Source organism: Equus przewalskii, chromosome 20 (genome assembly GCF_037783145.1).
Source record: "Equus przewalskii isolate Varuska chromosome 20, EquPr2, whole genome shotgun sequence".
In the NCBI taxonomy this organism is placed as follows: domain Eukaryota; kingdom Metazoa; phylum Chordata; class Mammalia; order Perissodactyla; family Equidae; genus Equus; species Equus przewalskii.
Genome location: NC_091850.1, coordinates 4,684,592 through 4,701,664, shown reverse-complemented (window position 1 = coordinate 4,701,664; position 17,073 = coordinate 4,684,592). Strand labels below are relative to the sequence as shown.

The window sequence follows — 17,073 nt, the reverse complement described above, 5'->3', positions numbered from 1 at the left end:
TTTTTAATTGGGTTGTTAGTTTTTCTGTTGTTGAGCTGTATGAGTTCTTTACATATTTTGGGTATTAACCCTTCGTCAGATATATGGTTTGAAAATATCTTCTCCCAATTTTTAGGTTGTTTTTTCATTTTCTTGATGGTTTCCCTTGCTGTGCAGAAGCTTTTTAGTTTGATGTAGTCCCATTTATTTGCTTTTTCTATTGTTTCCCTTGCCTGGTCAGACATGGTACTTGAAAACATGCTGCTAAGACTGATGTCAAAGAGTATACTGCCTATGTTTTCATCTAGAAGTTTCATGGTTCCAGGTCTTATCTTCAAGTTTTTAATCCAATTTGAGTTAATTTTTGTGTATGGTGTACAATAATGGTCTACTTTCATTCTTTTGCATGTGGCTGTCCAGTTTTCCCAATACCATTTATTGAGGGGACTCTCCTTTCTCTATAGTATGCTCTTGGCTCCCTTGTTGAAAATTAGCTGTCCATAGATGTGTGGGTTTATTTCTGGGCTATCAATCCTACTCCATTGAGCTGTGCATCTGTTTTTGTGCCATTACCATGTGTTTTGGTCACTATAGCTTTGTAGTATATTTTGAAATCAGGGAGTGTGATGTTTTCAGCTTTGTTCTTTTTTCTCAGGATTCCTTTAGCTATTCAGAGTCTTTTGTTGTTCCATATAAATTTTAGGATTCTTTGTTGTATTTCTGTGAAAACTGTTGTTGGAACTTTGATAGAGATTGCATTGAATCTGCAGATTGCTTCAGGAAGTATAGACATTTTAACTATGTCAATTATTCTAGTCCAAGATCACAGAATATCTTTCCATTTCTTGTGTCATCTTCAATTTCTTTCAACAATATTTTATAGTTTTCAGTGTAAAGATCTTTCACCTTTTTGGTTAAGTTTACTCCTAGGTATTTTATTCTTTTTGTTGCAATTGTGAATGGGATTGTATTCTTAATTTCTCTTTCTGCTACTTCATTATTATTGTATAGAAACACAACTGATTTTTGTATGTTGATTTTGTATCCTGCAACTTTACCACATTCATTTATTATCTCTAAAAGTTTTTTGGTGGGTTCTTTAAGGTTTTCTTTATATGAAATCAGGTCATCTGCAAATAGTGACAGTTTCACTTCTTCCCTTCTAATTTGTATCCCTTTTATTTATTTTTCTTACCTGATTGCTCGGGCTAAGACTTCCAATGTTATGTTAAACAAGAGCGGTGAAAGTGGGCATACTTGTCTGGTTCCTGTTCTTCGAGGGATAGCCTTCAGTTTTTCTCCATTGAGAATTATATTAGCTGTGGATTTGTTATATATGGCTTTTATGATGTTGAGGTACTTTCCTTCTATACCCATTTTATTCAGAGTTTTCATCATGCATGGATCCTATGTCTCATCAAATGCTCTCTCTGCATCTATTCAGATGGTCATGTGATTTTTATTCTTCATTTTGTTAATGTAGTTTATCATGTTGATCCATCCCTACGTCCCTGGCATAAATGCCACTTGATTATGGTGGATTATCTTTTTAATGTGTTGTTGTATTTGATCTGCTACTATTTTTTTGAGGATTTTTCCATCAATGTTTATCAGTAATATTGGACTGTAACTTTCTTTTTTATGTGTTGGCCTTGTCTGGTTTTATATTAGGATAACGTTGGCTTTGTAGAATGAGTTGGTAAGCTTCTGGTCCTCTTCAAGATTTTGGAAGAGATTGAGAAGGATAGGTGTTAAGTTTTCTTTCAATGTTTGGTAGAATTCACCAGGGAAGCTATCTGGTCCTGGACTTTTATTATTTGGGAGTTTTTTGATTTCTGTTTCAATCTCCCTTCTGGTGATTGGTCTATTCAAACTCTCTATTTCTTCTTGATTCAGTTTTGGAAGGTTGTATGATTCTAAGTATTTATTCATTTCTTCCAGATTATACAATTTACTGGCATATAGCTTTTCTTACTATTCTCTTATAGTCTATTTCTTCATAATTCTCTATGCTAGGTTTTGTTTCTAGAAATTTTTCCATTTCTTATAATTTTCCAATTTGTTGATGTACAATTGTTCACAATACCATTTTATATTCCTTTTAATTTCTCTTTCATAGGTCATAATGTCCCCTGATTTTTGTTACTTGAATCTTCTCTCATTTTGTCTTAGTAAATCTAGCTAAAGCTTTTTAAAAAATTTTTTTAAATATTTTCAAAGAACTAATTTGGTGTTGATGATTTTCTTTATTGATTTTCTCAGTTTTGATAATTTCTGCTCTAATATTTCTTCTTTCCTTCCACCTGGTAGCTTTGGGTTTGATTTGTTCTTCTTATTCTAGCTCCTTAAGTTATAAAGTTAGTTTGTTGATTTTAAATCGCTCTTTTTTAATGTAAATGTTTACAGCTATACATTTTCCTTTAAGCACTGTTTTCATTGTATCCCATAAAGTTTGCTATGTTGTGTTTTTGTTTACATTCATCACTATATATTTTGTAATTTGTTTTATTTCTTCTTTGTCCCTTTGTTTCCAAGCATTTTGTTAAATTTCTCAAATATGTGAATTTTACAGTTTTTCTCTTGTTAAGAATTTTTCACTACCTCTGGTTGTAGTCAGAGAAGATATTTTGTATAATATCAATATTTTTAAATCTATTGAGACCTTTTCAGTGGCCTAAACTATGACCTATGGTAGAAAATGTAACATAAGCACTTGACAAAAATGTGTGTTTTGTAGTTGTTGAGCAGTGTTGTGCATATGTCTGTTAAATCTAATTGGTTCATTGAGTTATTCAAATCTTTTTCCTATCAATCTGCTTTCTGGTTGTTTTATCCATTACTTAAAGTGGGGTATTGAAATCACCTAGTGTTATTGTAGAGCTATTTCTCCCTTCAGTCTTTTAATTTGTCCTTCATATATTTCAAAGTGTTTCTTTTCTTCTTCTCCCTGAAGCCCCCTAATACATAGTTGTATATTCTAGCTGTGAGTGCCTCTCGTTGTGCTATGTGGGACCTTGCCTCAGTGTGGCCTAATGAGTGTTGACATGTCCACACCCAGGATCCAAACTGCTGAAACCCTGGGCTGCTCAAGCAGAGTGCACAAACTTAACCACTCAGCCACAGGGTCGGCCCCCATATGTTTTGAAGTTTTGATGTTTGGTATGTATATATATACACCAAATAAGTATATGCCAAACATCAAAATGATAATGTATCTTAATATAATAAATATAATATACGTTATTATATATACATGTGTAAAGTGTATATCTTTATAAATTATCTTTTTTGCATTTTTTACTGCAGTAACATTGGATTATAACATTATATAGCTTTCAGATGTACATCGTAATATATTTCAAATTTCGTGTAGATTACATCATGTTCACCACCCCAAAATTAATTATAGTCCATCAACACACATGTGCCTAATTAAATTATCTTTTTAATTCATTTTACTTTCATTATACACGTGTCCTTAGGTTTATAGTTAGTTTCTTTTAGACAGCACATAGCTGGGGCCTTATTTTTTTCCATTCTATCAATCTTTTTTTGGGGGGGTTTAGTCTATTTACATTTAAAACAATTACTAATAGGGAAGGATTTTTGCCACTTTATTTGAATTCAATAAAACTAAACACTTTCAAGTTCAAAACAAAAATCCTTTTTTGTTTCTCATATCCTGTCTATACTGCCTTCCTTTGTATTTAGTTGATTTTTTCTTGGGACATGTTTCAATTCTCTTCTCGTTTTCTTTTGTGTGTATTCAATAGATATTTTCTTAGTGGTTACATGGGGGTTACATATACTATACTAAATTTATAGCACCCTGTTTTGATTTGGTATCAATTTAAGTTCAATCACATACAAAAGTTCTACTTCTTTATAGCTTTGCTCTCACAATTTATGTTATTGATGTCACAAATTCCATGTTTACATGCTCTGTATCCACTAACATAGACAATTATTTTTGTTATGTGGTTACAATTATGAACAAGATTATTTTAGAGGATTCTGCACACGTGTATTAGATCTAGTTGGTTTGTTGAGTTGTTCAAGTGATCTATTTCCTTATTGCTCTTCAGTCTGCTTGTTTTGTCTATTATTTAAAGTATAGTGTTGAAATCTCCAATTATCATTTTAGAACTCATTACTTCTCTCTTAATTCTTGTCCATATTTGTATATTTTGAGCATTTGTTATCAGATGCAGAAATCTTTATAATTGTTACATATTCTGGCTGTATTAAATTTTTCATAAATATATCATATCTTTGTCTCTTGTAATCTTCTTTGATTTAAAGTCTATCTTGTTTTATTTTAGTATAGCTACTCCAGCGGTCTGTTGGTTACTATTTGTATGAATTTTTTTCCATTACTTTCAACCTATTTGTATCTTTGGAATTAAAGTTAGTCTCTTGTAGAAAGCATATAGCTATATCAACTTTAAAAAAAAATCCATTCTATCTTTGTCTTTTGATTGGAGAGTTTATCCATTTATATTTAAAGTTATTGCTGATAAGGAGGGGCTTACTTTTGTCATTTTGCTATTTGTTTTTCATATACATTATAGCTTTACCCCCTCATTTTGTGCATTACTGTCTTCTTTTGTGTTCAGTTGATTTTCTGTAGTAAAAAATTGTTATTCCTTTTTTATTTCTCTTTGTGTATATTCTATAGATATCTTCTTTGTAGTTATTGTATTAGTTTGCTAGGGTTACCATAACAAAAATAATACAGACTGGGTGCTTAAACAACAGAAATTTATTTTCTCATAATTCTGGAGGCTAGCAGTCTAAGAACAAGGTTTCAGTAAGTCTAGTTTCTTCTGAGGCCTCTCTCCTTGACTTGTGCCCCAAACCATAGACAAATTTTTTAAATGCATTTGTCTTTTAAGTTTGTAGAAAGTAAAAACTGGAGTTACAAACTAAAATTATAATTATACCAGCTCTTATAATTATCCATGAATTTACTTTTACCAGAGGTCATTATTTCATATCACTTTGAGTTACTATTTACTATTCTTTTGTTTCAATCTAACGTACTCTCTTTAGTATTTCTTTAAGCATACAAGTAGTGGTAACAAACTCCCTTAAGTTTTGTTTATCTAAAGTATCTTAAGTTCACCCTCATGTTTTTAAGGACAGTTTTGCGTTCTCAGTTGATGGTTTGTTTTTTTCCATCTACACAAATATGTCAACCCACTGCCTTCGGGTCTCCAAGGTTTCAGATGAGATATCTGCTGATATTCTTATTGAGGATCCCTTGTATGTGACTACTCACTTCTCTATCGTTGCTTTCAAGATTCTCTTTGTCTTTGGAATTCAACAGTTTGAATATAATGTGTCTCCACGTAGGTATCTTTGAGTTTACCCTATTTGAAGTTATTGAGCTTCTTGGATTTGTAGATTCATAGCTTGCATCTAATTTGGGAAGTCCTTAGCCATTATTTCTTTAAATAATATTTCTACTCCTTTCTCTCTCTCCTCTCCTTCTGGGACTGCCATAAGGTGTCTCTTTGGTGGTGTCACACAGATCCCTCAGACTTTGTTGACTTTCATTCCATCTTTTTTTCTTTCTGTTGTTCAGACTCAATAACTTCAATTGTGTCTTGAAGTTTATTATTTCTTTGACTTGCTCAAATCTGTTTCTGAATCTCTCGAGCTAATTTTTAAATTTGACTTGTACTTTCTAGCTCTAGAATTTTTTATTCCATTTTTATATCTTTATTGATATTTAGTTTGTTCATACATCATTTTCCTGACCTTGTCAACTGCTTTTAGTTCCTTGAGCATCTTTAGACAATTGTTGTCTAAAGTCTTTGTCTAATAAAAAAAGTTGTTTTAAGGTCTTTGTCTAGTAAGTTCATCATCTGGACTTCCTTAGTGATGATTTTTGTAAACTTATTTCCTTTGAATGGGCCATATCCTATTTCTTTGTATAATGTAATTTTTTAAAAAAAATCTGGACATTTGAAGTTCATAATATAAATCTGGGAATTAGAATCTCCTAATATTTCAGGTTGCTTTTTTGTTTGTTTTGTTTTGTTTGTAAGTGCTCTGTGCTGAGAACCACCCTGAGATGTAAACTTCAGGTCTTCTCGGGTCTTTTATGAGCCTGCATCTTTCCCTAGGTGTGCAAATGACTTTTTAAATTTTACCATATATATGGTTGCTTTTGATGTCCTAATCCTTAAATAGCTGACTCTAAAAAGGGGAAAAAAGGAAAAGAAATGAAGATATAAAAACAGATACTTCTTTTTAAATCCCCTGGAAGCAACTTAAGCCAATGGTGGTTACAAAAATGGTGGCCTGCCTCTATGTCTGCATTCCTGCTATCAGAAGAATCCATCAGTAATCAGAAGCACACATTATGACCTTCTTTCCTAATCAAAAACTTGGGACTAACTCAAGTGGAACTGCTTAACATCTCTCTTCCACTCTACTTCAGGGTCAGTTTGTGGACATGATATACTCCTTGCTCTTTAATGCTGCCTAGAATATTGTTCCCCCATTCAATTTTTCAAACATCTTTTAAGTGTCATGCTAAGGAAGTATACATCCCATTCATCCCTCATTGGACCTGTTCACTTTACTACTGGCCACATTTTCTCAATTATAGATGACAACAGGATAATGACCTTTTTTCATAAGCTAAATCTTGCCCTCAGCCTTTTGGCACCTCATTCTCAGGTCTTTGACTCTTTCCTGTAATGTCCTGTTTATCTCATTTGCTCCTAGCCATATTTTGGGCTGTGATGTCACCATAATGGAGTGATGGCTTAAATTCCTAATTTAAGCAACGAAACTTCCAAGTGTCACATCCTATCAATCCTTATAGCTCAAATAATTGATACAACTGCATTTAAAAAATTTTTGACTTCTATCTCAATGTTTGCTCTTTATAATCTGAGACTCTAACACCCATCACTCCTTTGCCACTATTTCCAATTATACTGACAGAGCTAAGCCTCAACCCCAAATGAACCCTGCCTTTCAACATATGTATCTGAGTCCAAACAACAGCTGAATGATCTTAAACCAAAGTACACAAACAGGTAAGACAGTATCACAACAAATCGATGATATCCTACTCCAATTCAACACTTAATTTTGCTCCCAAATACACCTTTATGTCTTTAGCCAGCTGTCAATTCCAACTTACAAATGAATTATGACATATCTTCACCATTTCCTTCAAACCCCATCCTCACTTCTCTTTGGTAAAAAGGAGCTAACATTGTCTCAGAATTGAAAGATGAAACATAATCCACGTAAGTTCCCAGGTGAGGTCTTGCTCATTAACTAGTCTCCATTTCTTTAGACCCTCATCAGATCGCAATTATCATCTCTCTTTCCTTCCTACAGTAAATTAAATATTTTTCCTATTGAATGTTGACATCACCACACTTGTCCACATCCTTTTCAATCTCAGGCTATCAGTTATTACCCTGCATATTTCGTCCAGAGTTTTCCTCACTAAAGGACCCTTACCACAAGTGTTCAAACTTACTCAGACAATAAAATCGTCTATTTAACAGAAATACATCAGCATTTTTCTCACATCTTCACAATGCATTCCTCAGGGTAACTGTTTATGTGCACAATTGCTTTCATTTCTTTTTTAAAAAATTATTTTATTGAGATCATATTGGCTTACAACATTGTGTAAACTTCAGGTGTACATCACTCTATTTCTGAATAGACTGCATCATGTCCACCATCAACAGTCCAGTTTTTATCCATCCCCATACATATGCGCCCCTTTACCTCTTTCACCCTTTATCCCTTCTTTCCTTTATCCATTGTATGTTCTTGGCCCCTTTATTGAAGACTAGCCATCTATAGTTGAGTGGTTTTATTTCTGGTTTTTCAATTCTGTTCCATTGATCTGTGTGTCTGTTTTTGTGCCAGTACCACGCTGTTTTGATTACTATAGCTTTGTAGTATATTTTGAATTCAGGGACTGTGATACCTCCAGCTTTATTCTTTTTTTCTAAGAATTGCTTTGGCTGTTTGGGATCTTTTGTTGCTCCATATAAATTTTAGGATTCTTTGTTCTATTTCCATGAAGAATATCATTGGGATTCTGACTGGGATTACTTTATGTAGTACGGACATTTTAACTATGTTTATTCTTCCAGTCCATGGACATGGAATATGTTTCCATTTCTTTATGTCAATTTAATGTCTTTCAATAATGTCTTATAGTTTTCAGTGTATAGGTCTTTCATCTACTTGGTTAAATTCATTCCTAGGTATTTTATTCTTTTTTCTTTTTTGCTACTGTAAATGGGATTGTATTCTTAATTTATTTTTCTGATAGTTGTTGTTAGTTATAGATATGCAACTAATTTTTCTATGTTTATTTTGTACCCTGCAACTTTACTGTATTCATTGATTATTTCTCATAGCTTTTTTGGTGGATTCTTTAAGATTTTCTATGTATATAGAATCACGTCATCCACAAATAGTGACAATTTTACTTCTTCCCTTCCTATCTGGATCCCTTTTTTTTTTTTTTTTCTTGCCTAAGTTCACTGGCTGTTCTGGCTATTCCTAGTTTCTGGCCTAATTTCTCCACTACTATGTTGAATAAGAGTGGTAAAAGTGGGCATCCTTGCTTTGTTCCTGTTCTCAGAGGACTGCTTTCAGTTTTTCACTGTTGAGTATGATGTTGGCTGTTGGTTTGTCATATATGGCCTTTATTATGTTGAGATACTTTCCTTCTATATCCATTTTATTGAGAGTTTTTATCATAAATTGATGTTGGATCTTGTCAAATGCTTTCTCTGCATCTATTGAGATTATCATATGATTTTTTTCTTTATTTTGTTAATGTGGTGTATCACCTTGAGTGACTTGCAGATGCTGAACCATCCCAGAATCTCTGGAATAAATCCCACTTGATCGTATATATGATCATTTTAATGTATTGTTGTATTCAATTTGGTAATATGTTATTGAGGATATTTGCATCTAGGTTCACCAGCAATATAGGCCCCGCAATTTTCCTTTTTTATGTTGTCCTTGTCTGTTTTTCTTATCTGGGTAATGTTGGCCTTGTAGAATGAGTTAGGAATCATCCCATCCTTTTCAATATTTTGGAATAGTTTGTGAAGGATAGATATTGAATCTTGAGTGTTTTGTAGAAGTCTCCAGGGAAGCCATCTGGTCCTAGACTTTTCTTGGGAGGTTTTTGATTACCATTTCAGTCTCTTTACTTGTGATTGGTCTATTCATATTCTCTATTCCTTTTTGATTCAGTTTTGGGAGATTGTATAATTCTAAGAATTTGCTCTGATTTTTATTATTTCCTTCTTTCTACTGACTTTGGGTTTTGTTTATTCTTTTTTCTATTTCTTTTAGGTATAGTGTAAGATTGCTTACTTGAATTTTTCTTGTTTGTTTTGGTCCTGTATTGCTATAAATTTCACTTTTAGTACCACTTTTGCTGCATCCCATAAGAGTTGGTATGTTGTGCTTTCATTTTCATTTGTCTCCAGGTATATTTTGATTTCTCCTTTGATTTCTTCATTGATCCAGTAGCACGTTGTCTAGTCTCCATGTATTTGTGACTTTCCAATTTTTTTTTTATTGTAGTTGATTTCTAGTTTTATACTATTCCAACATATGGTCTATCTTTGAAAATATCCCATGTCCACTTGAGAAGAATGTGTCTTCTGTTGTTTCTGGATAGAATGTTGTATATATAGTTATTAAGCTCAACTGGTTTATTGAAGTCCACTTTTTCCTTGTTGACTTTCTGTCTGGATGATCTATCCAGTGATGTAACTGCGGTGTTACGGTCCCCTACTATTATTTTGTTGCTGTCAATTTCTCCCTTTAGGTCTGTTAATAGTTGCTTTATATACTTTGGTCCTCCTGTGTTAAGTGCACATATATTAATGTGTTATGTCTTCTTTGTGGAATGTCCCTTTTATCATTATATAATGCCCATTGTTGTCTCTTGTTATCTTTTTTATCTTGTGGTCTATTTTGTCTAAGTATAGTTACATCTATTTGTTGTTGTTGCTATTTGAATGGAGTATCATCTTCCATCCCTTCACTCTGAGCCTATGTTTGTCTTTAGAGCTGAGATGTGTTTCCTGGAGAAGCATAATGTTGGGTCTTGTTTTTCAACCCACCCAGCCACTCTGTGTCTTTTGATTGGTGAATTCAATACACTTGCATTTAGAGAGATTATTGATATATGAGGGCTTAATACTGTCTTTTTATCTTTTGTTTTCTGGTCATTCTATATTTCCCTTATTTCTTTTTCCTTGTATTTGTGTCTGCAATTTCAGTTTGGTGGTTTTCTCTTTATTTATGCTTTGTGACTCTGCTCTGTTTGTTTTGTGGCTACCATGAGGTTTATATAAAAGATCTCATAGATGAGATAGTCCTTTTTTTCTGATAACCTGTTATCTCCATTAACCTATGCAGGTTTCATCCCCAGCCTCTTCCCCTTCTGCGTTTTTCTTATCACAAATAATTATTTTTTTCTGTTGTGTGTTTGTGACCAAATTGTGGTGGTTACAGTTATTTTTTATGCTTTCTTTCCCTTTATCTTTTATGTATAATTAAGTGTTTACTAACCTATTCTGATATAGAGCTGCAATTCTCTGATTTTCCCTGTTTATTTCCTTGCTCAAGGTTTTGTAAACCTTTGCCTTTTGTTTCTGATGGGGGGCTCCTTTCAATTTTTCTTGTAAGGCAGGTCTAGTGGTGATGAACTCTCTCAGCTTTTGTTTGTCTGGGAAAGCCTATATTTCTCCATCAAACTGAAGGATAATTTTGCTGGGTAGAGTATTCTTGGGTGATAGTTTTTGTCTTTCAGTATTTTGAATATATCATTCCACTCTCTCCTAGCCTGTAGGGTTTCTGCTGAGAAATCCACTGAAAGCCTGATGGGGTTTCCCTTGTAGGTTATTTTCTTCTGTCTTGCTGCCCTTAATATTTTTTCTTTGTCACTGTCTTTTGACAGTTTTAATAGTATATGCCTTAGAGAAGGTATTTTTGGACTGAGGTAGTTAGAAGTTTTACTAGTTTCATGTGCTTGCATGTCCAGTTCTTTCCCCAGGTTTCGGAAGTTCTCAGCTATTCTTTCTTTGAATATCACTTCCATTTCTTTATAGACTATTACCTCCCTCACCGTCACTATTCTGGTGTGCACTCTCCCAAGTTGAAAGACACTGCCCTTCCCAGGAACAACAATAACTTGTGTGTTGAGAATTTTGATGAAAAATTTTTAATCTTCACTTTCCCCTACTCACTGTCTCTTCCTTCTGAGAACACTCTCATCCCTTCAAAGAGTCTGTTTAACTACCTCATGAATGCCCTCCTACCTCTATGGTTCTTCTTTCTTATTCCTTTCTTTTTTGGTTTCTCTTCCTTCACTTAAAATTTATGTTTCCAAATTCCTCTGTGCTGTGTCCTTTATTGTCTTATTTTTGTTGTTGTTTATACTCTTTGAGAACTTTTATTTATTCCCTCATTTTCAAATCTCATCTATATGTTGAAAACTTGTAAATTTTTAACTCTAGACCAGGCCACAACTCTAAGCTCCAGAGCTATGCATACAAATACCCATTTGGCATAATTTTTTGAAGTCTCTCATATGTGGATCAATAATCTTTTTCTCTCAGTATGCAGAGCCAAGTACTTTCAATGTTAACCCTCTAGAAGGAAGCTTTAGATAATATAATTTGCCTGGTTAAACATAAAACACAATTAATATATTAATTAGTGATTAACTTTTCCAAGGTGAGATATTAGACTTTTAAACGTACATTAATCCCTAAAGCCCAGACCAATGATGCCTCCTTCCCTATATCACCCAATTCCCATCCTATCTCAGATTCCAATGCATTACTTTCTTTCTATCCAAGATTTGAACCAGACAGATCTGATAAGGACTAACAACAGTCCTCAAAAGTCAAGTCCAGGAGGAAGAGGAAACATAAAGTTTAGAAGAAAGTGATTAAGAGAAACCAAGAAAATGTGGTGAGAGAAAATTACACAGGGAAATTACATGAGTGCACTTACACCTGAATCTCAGGAGTAGACATGAAACATGTTGCAAGCCTGTGAAGAAAATACAAATTGTTGCCACTTCATAGGACTAAGGGTGTGAGACCAAGCATCCATTCCTTATTGTGAGGCTCTTCTGATGATGGATTCATCATTGAGTCTCTTCCTATGAGGGATTCATTATCAAGCCTAAAAATCAAGCTTATTGCCTCTCCCATGTGGACTGATTATCAAACCTAAAATCAAGCCAATCTCCTCTCACATGTGAACTACTCCAATGGCTTCAGAACTATTGCTCACTTGCAGTCCTTTTCTCCAAACAGCAACAAGACTTGCAAATGCAAAATACACCATTTAATTCCCTAATTAATATCCTTAGATAATCAATCATTTCTGTTATATTCCAAAAACCCTTCACAGTTATTAAGGACCTACATGGACAAACTTTTGCCTGTCTCTTCTGACTTATCTCATTTCTTTACCCCACTGTACCTCAGGCTTTTTCTTCTGCCATTCCCACCACTCTCTCTGCCTGGACCACTCTTCCCATCCTTATTTTCCTCATTCTTGACATGTATGCTAAAAAACAGAGAGCTTCTCTTTATAAATCAGACCTGTATAAGTCAGACCTCAGTATTCTCTGTTCATACTAGTTTGCACTTTATTTTCTCACATTAGTCATCATAAATAGAAATAAATAATTACTCATTTGATAATTAATTACATATTTCAATCCTGTTCCAGATTGAAGCATATATTAAAGGTCTCCTTTGGCTTTTTCTATATCATTGCATCACCAGGAAACCCGAGAGCAATATGGGATCAGGAGCAAGGAATGGGAAAATGAAATTCTGGAGATGCACATTACAACAACTGAATTTTAAAATCACTAGAGGAATTCAAGGGCAAACTTGAGCAGGCGTAGAAAAGAATCTGTGAATATTAAGATAAAACATTTATTGAATGTGAGAAGCAAAAGATAAGAACAAAGAAATTTTGAACACAGTCTAAGAGATTTATGGAACACCACCTATCTGACCTATATACACATTATTAGAGTCCCAGAAGGAGAAGAAAGAGTGAAAGGGGCAAATATACTATTTGAAAAAATAATGGCTCCAAACTTCCCAAGTTTGATGAAAGACATGAATCTACACATCCAAGAAGCCCAATGAAGTGCAAGCAGGATAAAACTAAAAAGACTCACACAGACTCATTGTCAAATGTTGAAATCCAAAGACAAAGAGAATCTTAAAAGTAGCAATAGAGAAGTAGCCTGTAAAATACAATGGATCCTTTATAAGATTAGTTGTCAATTTCTCAGTGGAAACCTTGGAGGGCAGAAGGCAGTGGGATGATATATTTGAAGTGCTAAAAAGAAACACTTATCAACCAAGAATTCTATATTTGGGAAAATTGTCTTCAAAAATAGGGAGCAATTAAGACACTCTTGATAAACAGAAACTGAGGGAGCACATTACCACTAGAGATGACCCACAACAAATGCTAAAGGTAGTTCTGCCTGAAATGAAAGGATGATAGACAGTAACTCTAAGTCATATGAAGGTATAAAGATCTCTAGTAAAGAAAAATATAACACCCAGTATTATTATAATTTTGGTTTGTAACTCTTCCTATTTTCTACACCACTTAAAATTCAAACTCATTAAAGTAATTCTAAATCTATGTTAATGGGAAGTCAGCATCATGGTAGTATAAGATGTCTGCCCTTTTCTCCTCTTTTTCTTGACAACTAATTAGACCTTCATCCATGAACAAAAGTACCTCTGTGGGAGTTGTTTCCCCAAGTACCAAACACCAAGGCACCTAGGGGGAGTCTCACCCACCCATGCATCCAGTAATAAGCAGACAGACCAAGGAACGGGCTCTGAAAACAGCAGGAGTAGGCAAAATTTCCCCAACTCTTCTTGGCTATGGTTGGAAAAAGCCTGGAAAGTGCTGACTTGGGAAGACACCTACGGACAAGAGAGATTTTGTAGCAGTCCACTCTTGCTGAGGTGAGATTCCAGCATGCTGTTGATGCAGCATTACCCTGATACCAAAGCCAGAAAAGAATACTACAAGAAAAGAAAACTATAGACTAACATCCCTGAAGAATACATATGCAAAAATTCTCAAGAAAACATTAGCAAACCAAATTCAACAACACATTAAAACAAATTACACCGTGACCAAGTGGGATTCATCCCTGAGATGCAAGGATGGTTAAACTCATGAGAATCAATAAATGTGATACATCACATTAGTAGAATGAAAGATAAAAATCATATAATCATCTCAATAGATGTAGAAAAAGCACTTGGCAAAATACAACATCCTTTCATGATAAAAAGCCTCAACAAATTGGGTATAGAAGGAACATACTTCAACATAATAAAGGCCATATATGACCAACCCACAGCTAACATCATATTCAATGGTAAAAGATTGAAAGCTTTTCCTCCAAGATCAGGAACATGACAAAGTTGCCCACTCTCACCACTCTTATTCAACATAGTACTGGAAGTCTTAGCTAGAGTAACTAGGAAAAATAAAGAAATAAAAGGCATTCATATTGGAAAGGAGGAATTAAAATTATTCTTATTTGCAGATGATATGATCTTATCTGTAGAAAATCCTACACACTCAACCAAAAAACTCTTGGAACTGAAGAAGGAAGTGAGTAAGTTTACAGGATATAAAATCAACATAAAAGAATCAGTTCTGTTTCTATATACTAGAAATAAAACACCTGAAAATGAAATAAATAAAACTCTCCTATTCACAATAGCATCAAAAACAATAAAATACTTAGAGATAAATTTAACCAAGTAAGCAAAAGATGAAATAAAACTACTATGAAAACTACATGACTTTGATGAAAAATTTAAGATGACACAAATAAATGGAAAGATATCTCATGTTAGTGGATCTGAAGAGTAAATAGTTAAAATGTCCATACTACCCAAAGCCATTTATAGATTCAATGAAATCTCTATCAAAATTCCAATGTCATTTTTCACAGATATAAAAAAAAAGTCCTAAAATTTGTTATCAAACCACAAACCACCCCAAATATCCAAAGAAATCCTGAGAAGGAAGAATAAAGCTTGAGGCATCACATTTCCTGATTTCAAACTACAGTGATTAAAGTAGTATGGTACTGGCATAAAAACAGATGTATAGAGCAATGGAACAGAATTGAGAGCCCAGAAATAAACCCGAGCACATATGATCAACCAACATTTGACAAGGGAGCCAAGAAGACTCAATGAGGAAAAATTAGTTTCTTCAACAAATGGGGTTGGAAAAACTGGATTACCACATATAGAAAAATAAAATTGGACCTCTATTTTACATCAGTCACAAAAATGAACTTAAAATAAGTTGACTTAACATAAGACCTGATATCCTAAAACTCTTAGAAGAAAACACAGGGAAGAAGCTACTTGACACTGGTCTTGGCAATGATTTTTTTGGATATGACACCTAAAGCACAAGTAACAAAAGCAAAAATCAAAAAGTGGGACTGCAACAAATTAAAAAAACTTCTGCACAGCAAAAGAAATAATCAACAAAATGAAAAGTTAACCTAGGGAGTGGGAGAAAATATTTGCAAGCCATATATTGGATGAGGGGTTAATATCCAAAATGTATAAAGAGCTCTCATAACTCAATAACAAAAAGTAAAAACAATCTGAAAATAAAATGGGGCAGAGGAACTAAATAGACACTGTTCAAAAAAGACATTTAAAGGTCAACAGGTACATGAAAAGCTGCTCAACAACACTACTCATCAAGGAAATGCAAATCAAAACCACAATGAGATATCACCTCATACTCATCAGAATGGCTATTATTAAAAAGACAAGAAATAACAAGTGTTGGAAAGGATGTGGAGAAAGGAGAACCCTCATACGTGTTGGTGGGAATGTAAATTGGTACAGCCACTACGGAAAGCAGTATGGAGAGTCCTCAAAAAATTAAAGATAGAAATATTATATGATCCAGCTATTCTACTCCTGGGTATGTATTCCAAAACAGGAAAATGCTAATTTGAAAATATATATGCGCCTATGTTTACTGCAGCATTAATCACAACAGCCAAGACTTGGAAACAACCCAAGTGCCATCAACAGATGAACTAAGATGTGGTATATATATACAATGGAATACTAATCCATAGAAAAAGATGAAATCTTGCCATTTGTGACAACACGGATGGACCTTGAGGGGTTTATGCTAAGTGAAATAAGTCGGATGGAGAAAGACAAATACCATATGACTTCACTTATACGTTGAAGATAAATAAATAAGCACATAGATACAGAGAATAGATTGGTGGCTACCAGAGGGGTAGGGGGGTTGAGGGGAGGGCAAAAGAGGCAAAGGGGTACATATATATGGTGACAGATGGCAACTAGACTTTTGGTGGTGAACATGATGTAGTCTATAGAGAGGCAAAATATAATGATGTATACCTGAAATTTATATATTATAAACCAACGTTACCTCAATAAACTATATGTATGAAACTATTTAACAACCTAAAAATTAAATAAATTAAATGAAAATGGGGGTTGAGGGAGAACCAAGATAAATGGAGAATGGAGAATAGAGAAAATCAAGGAAACCAAAAGAGAAGTGAATACCCTGGGGCCTAGCTCCTAAGATGTCACCTTGCTCTACCCTCTACCGGAGCTAGGTGTGCCTGTGAGGTTGACCAAGTAGGGTCCAGAGGATAGCACAACGGAGACACCTTCACTCCTCACCAAAGGGTAGCCTCAGCTCTAAAGGGCCTGAAGAAGAGTAGATAAGGGGCTTTACCTCTTCAGCGACGTAGCCTGAACCTGGGCTGTTTCTGCTTTTATGTTCTCCATTCTTTGGGGATAGGAAAAGCCAATGGCCCCTTGGATTTACTTTGCTTATTTCCCCTAAGATTTCATCACCTTCATGTATGGAGGATTTGTGTGGGACTACACTATGGGGTTGCAGTCCTATAGATCAGATCGTGCGTAGGTAGATGGATCCTAGGATCAGATGGAAGGTGGCAGGAGACAATGA

General features: G+C 34.3%; 1 protein-coding gene across 1 annotated transcript in view; it reads left to right on the top strand.

Moving 5' to 3' along the window:
- The window catches only part of GARIN6 (golgi associated RAB2 interactor family member 6), a 43,620-nt gene that overhangs the window by 16,353 nt on the left and 10,194 nt on the right, over positions 1-17,073 (top strand). The window lies entirely within an intron of this gene.